At 41.1% G+C, this 5,296-nt stretch overlaps 1 pseudogene; it reads right to left on the bottom strand.

Moving 5' to 3' along the window:
* Positions 1–213: 213 nt before the first annotated feature.
* On the bottom strand, positions 214–4,031 carry LOC123464643 (annotated as a pseudogene).
* Between the last annotated feature and the right edge of the window lie 1,265 nt (positions 4,032–5,296).

The raw sequence follows: 5,296 nt of genomic DNA, 5'->3' as shown, positions 1-5,296 counted from the left end.
CCCCAAACACAGTACTCTCTCATCCCTCTGGCCAGAGATAGGACAATCAGAAGGATAGAGGACTTGAGAAAGTAAGAAAGAGTTGCTGAGATGGAGGGAACAGAAGAGATAGGGATGCATAGATATGGCAAGAGAAAGTAAGAAAGAGTTGCTGAGATGGAGGGAACAGAAGAGATAGGGATGCATAGATATGGCAAGAGGGGAATCACAAGAAAGCATATAGGGAGTGATGGAAGAAACAAATAATTGATACAGGGACATAGTGGGACAGGAAACAGAAGTCAGAGAAGATAGCTGAGCTGTTGTGTCGGGAAATCTCAGCACCTAGCATATAGACCCCAACAAGCCCCATGGCAGAGGACGACCTAGTTAGTGTCCCTGGAGGAGCTCAGGGAAGGAGAGGGGAGCAGGAGGAGAGTGGGTGGGGCCGGGAGATGGCTGCCATGGCAATTAGTCGTTGCCGTCGTCATCGTTGTCGTTGTCGTCGTCATCATCCTCTGTGTTGATCTCACCCTCCAGCACATCCTCCAGCCACTCCTCCAGCTTCTTGGCAGAGGGCAGGTCCTCCTCATCATCCATTTCCATCCATATGCTGTCCGCATCAGTAACACTGATAACTCCTATTTATGGGGCTGACAAGCCAGTGTTAAATGTCTTCTCCCAGTATGGAACCAGCAGGGGGAAGTCATCAGGGTCAATCCAGATGATGCTTAGGTCAGGATTGTCCATGTTATCTTGGGCCACGGCCTTGAGTGTCTCTAAGAACTCATAGCCATCAGTATCAGCTTCCTCTGCAAAGGCCACAATATGGATTCCATCCACATCTTCCTCCCAAGTCTCGTACATACTCTCAGGCTTCAGCTTCCTCAGGGTTGATCTTTTGTGTGCCTCCACGAAGTTGACGATCTCCTCTTCACTGTTGGGCTTATCTGGGATGGTCACAGGCTCTTCCATGAAGGCCTCGTAGAAATCAATTTCATTCAGCTTTAGGGTCAGCTTCTTTGCCACCTTGCTGTCGAAGGTGGTGAAGAAGGGGATGTAGGGATGGAACTCCTCCGCCGCATCCTTGTAGGTTCTGTAATGCTCTGAGTCCTTGTTCTTGAAGTAGCCAATGAGTTTGTTATCATCTTCAATATTCTCAAATGCCTGCAGCTTTTGTTCACACTCAATCAATTCCACAGGGTCCTCTAGGATATCAAGCAGAGACTCCACCAGGGTGTCAGCAGAAAACTCGTCATCATACTCAATGACTTCATCCGCCTTGAAAACATAAATGCTGTCCTCTTCAGTCAGTCCTCCACTGCCTCTTAGCCCCTACATATCTGAGGTCCAACCCCTGGATTTAGCCTAGTTGGTTAGTCTGGCCCCAGGGGCTCTCCAGAGAGAAAGAGGTCAGAGGCGGGTGCTAGGGGAGGACAAAGGGGCATACAGACTTTAGCAAGATATCTCCCTTTCTCTATCTTCCATAACTAAGGACAGATATTCCTTTTACCACCTCTGAGAACTCTGGCTGCTAATTCCTAGCCTGGGACCTTTAACCTCCAGAGTATTAAATCTTGACAAAACTTTGAACATGTAATTATTTTTATCTTTATGTTCATAACAAAACTTTTTTCAAAAAATCACTTGAAAAATGAATATTCTCTTTCAATTTTGAATTGAAAGAAGATAGCAAATAAGTGGAGCATATATCAGAGTGGGTAAAATTATATTTAATATTTTTCTAAGTAATATTGATACACTACCAGATAAAAATGCACATCTTTGAATCATTTTTCAAATATAACAAACAAGAATTAAAATAGATTGTAAAATCAATTAATAGACTACTTTAACCTAAATGAATACTCTTTTTCTAGGAAATTAATTTTTCAGGTGGTGTATTCACTAATTACATTATGTTCCCCTGGTGGCTCCGTGGTAAAAAATTTACCTGCCAATGCAGGAGGTGTAGGTTAGATCCCTGGTTCAGGAAGATCCTCTGGAGGAGGAAATGGCAACCTGCTTCAATATTCTAGCCTGGAAAATCCCAGGGAGAGAAGGGCCTGGCAGGCTACAGTCCATGGGTCACAAAGAATCAGACGATTTAGCAATTGAGTATGCAAATATGTAAGAGGTATATTTCCCCTATTAATACAATTTAAGGTTCTTCTATGTCTAAATATCCAGGAATAAGAATTCTTTTTAGATCAAAAACTAAATAAAGTCTATGTTTTACTTTAAAAAAAAATAAGAAAATGCTATCAGTCCTACAGTTCCTTTTGTTATCAGATTTGCCACTGTCATTTACTTCAGTGAAAAACTACGAACTGACACTTTATTGAATGTACTCTGCTACATAAGAAAAGAAAATACTTCAACACACATACAGAAGATTCCATCAAATGTAAAATATTTAGTTTGAAGCCTTTAAACAGCTACCTGGGGACACCCATTCAGTGAGCCTGAAGTGTCTGCATCCATCTGACTTCCAGGTAGACTATAATCATACCTCCTTCCCAACGGCTTTCCCTGGTAGCCTGTGCAAGGTTCAGTGTGGGTGAGGGATTGCAGAAAAGTTAAGAAGGTGGGGCTGTTTCTAAATAATAACACATGATTCTTACCTCTGGAAGTGAATGGACTGTTTCCTAGGTTGCTGGTGGATGTTAAGATGAGGTGGACAATGTTATCTGTCAAGCTGAACAAGCAGGGAAACAAAACCCTTTCTCCAAAGTCATTGGGCCTAACATTTAACCACACCCCAATCAGAGTGAGAAGCTGCCACATGATGGAGAGGACCCCACCCTCTGATAGGAACGTGCTAAAAGAGTGGCTCTGGCTGGGAGCTAAGAGTCTGCAAAGACCCCAGGCCTGCTGGAGCTACTTCAGGGCTGGTTCTGCTGGCAGTTCTTGTCTAAGCTGGGAAGCGTGAGGTCTTTTCCTTAAAATGCATCATAAATAATCAAGAACTTCCTCAGCATGCACAGGGATGCCTTCCTGACTGTGATAGTTATGTTCCTAATGAGCTGCCGTGAATCTGAATTTCTGCAAGTGTCACGTGCAAGTGTAAACTCATAATTCAGTTCAGTCGTTCAGTCGCATGCCAGGCCTCCCTGTCCATCACCAACTCCCAGAGTCCACCCAAACCCACATCCATTGAATCCGTGATGCCATCCAACCATCTCATTCTCTGTTGTCCCCTTCTTCTCCTGCCCTCAATCTTTCCCAGCATCAGGGTCTTTTCCAATGAGTCAGTTCTTTGCATCAGGTGGCCAAAGTATTGGAGTTTCAGCTTCAACATCAGTCCTTCCAATGAACACCCAGGACTGATCTCCTTTAGGATGGACTGGTTGGATCTCCTTGCAGTCCAAGGGACTCTCAAGAATCTTATCCAACACCACAGTTCAAAAGCATCAATTCTTCGGCGCTCAGCTTTCTTCACAGTCCAAATCTCACATCCATACATGACCACTGGAAAAACCATAGCCCTTACTAGATGGACCTTTGTTGACAAAGTAACATCTCTGCTTTTTAATATGCTGTCTAGGTTGGTCATAGCTTTTCTTCCAAGGAGTAGACATCTTTTAATTTCATGGCTGCAGTAACAATTTGCAGTGATTTTGGAACCCAAGAAAATATAGTCTCTCACTGTTTTCATTATTTCCCCATTTATTTGCCATGAAATGATGGGAACAGATGCCATGATCTTAGTTTTCTGAATGTTGAGCTTTAAGTCTACTTTCTCACTCTCCTCTTTCACTTTCATCAAGAGGCTTTTTAGTTCTTCTTGACTTTCTGCCATAAGAGTGGTGTCATCTGCATATCTGAGGTTATTGATTCCAGCTTGTGCTTCCTCCAGCCCAGCGTTTCTCATGATGTACTCTGTATATAAGTTAAATAAGCAGGGTGACAATATACAGCCTTGACATACTCCTTTACCTCATAATAGATTCATGCATTTTATTGCCATTCTAGTTCAACTGCAAATTAGTGTCTAAAAATTTATTATCATTTTACTCTTTTTCCTCCTTCTGCCTCACCTTTTCTCCCATAACCAAATATGTTTAAACTTCCTAAAATATGTATTTAGTAAATGTGGGCATGTGCATAACTTCCCCAAAGGAGGAGACACCTACTACTGCATTGAGTATAGAGGTTAGTGAATTCAAAGTGATCTCTTTAAATGTGTTGCCAGTCATCCCCTCCATCCAAGCAGCTGTTATATGAGCTTATGCTACATTTAATTTATTAGCCTAAGACAAGTTAATTGTATAGTTTCCACAAAATAGAACATGTTGTTCATAGTAACTACATGATACTTCCTTTGAATACAACAGTAATTATACAATGACTTTGGATCTTTCAACAATAGTGTGAGTAATTGGCATTTAGTATTTTAAGCTGTGTGAGAGGCCAGCATCCAGGCAGACAATGTTTGTACATAAAAGGACATCTTAGCATCTGCATTTTGTTCCCACAGATTTTGCTTCTTTTTTAATTCTCATGGGTTTGCACACAGACCCCTGGGGTAGGAGAGCTGCTGACCCAGCAGTCTTAATATTTAAGGCCACCACACAGAGGCAGCAAAACTTTTTGGCACAGTACAGCATGTACTGCTAGAAGACAATATCAGTGGTTTCTCAGTAAATATACATCTATGAAATGTTCCATAAACACACAGGTGTAATGGCTTGAATTTTGTGTTTAAATACAACTTTAAAATCATACTTAATGCTGCGTACTTATGAGAAATTATTACACTTTTAAAGATGTTGGAAGACATGTGCCCTTCTGGATTCCAACTCATAAAAACAAGAGAGAAAAGTCATGTTTGCCTGAAATGCTGATTTGGCTTTGAAGATCTCATTTTATAGAATATTCCACTCTGGATTATATTTACAGCAGTGAACCCCTTGGTGCTTTTAATTAGCATTCCTCCATTGCCTAGTTAATAGTTTCCTCTTTTGTCCCCCAAACCTTTCTTCAGCCCCTCCAGTTTTGATAAGAAAATATACCAAGTATACATTTATTTTTACCTGAATATCCTGTTTTGATTATTTGCTTCAACAGAAATCACCTTAGGAGAGTGAAGTCACAAAGACTCCTGGTGAATTTAAAATGAAAAGTATTTTCATTATAAAACTAAAGGGAAGTAAATAAAATGAAAAAATATAGAAGCCAAATATTTCACTAAGCACTGATTTCATACCTAAGTTTAATAAAATGAAATCAACAGTCTGACAGGTTATAGACTGGCTCCATCCCCCACCCCAACTCTTCTGGTTAGATGAGTGAAAAGTTCTTTAGATTTCAGTTC

The sequence above is a fragment of the Bubalus bubalis genome, chromosome 10, assembly GCF_019923935.1.
Source record: "Bubalus bubalis isolate 160015118507 breed Murrah chromosome 10, NDDB_SH_1, whole genome shotgun sequence".
NCBI lineage: Eukaryota > Metazoa > Chordata > Mammalia > Artiodactyla > Bovidae > Bubalus > Bubalus bubalis.
This window is presented reverse-complemented; position numbering and strand designations above follow the sequence as displayed.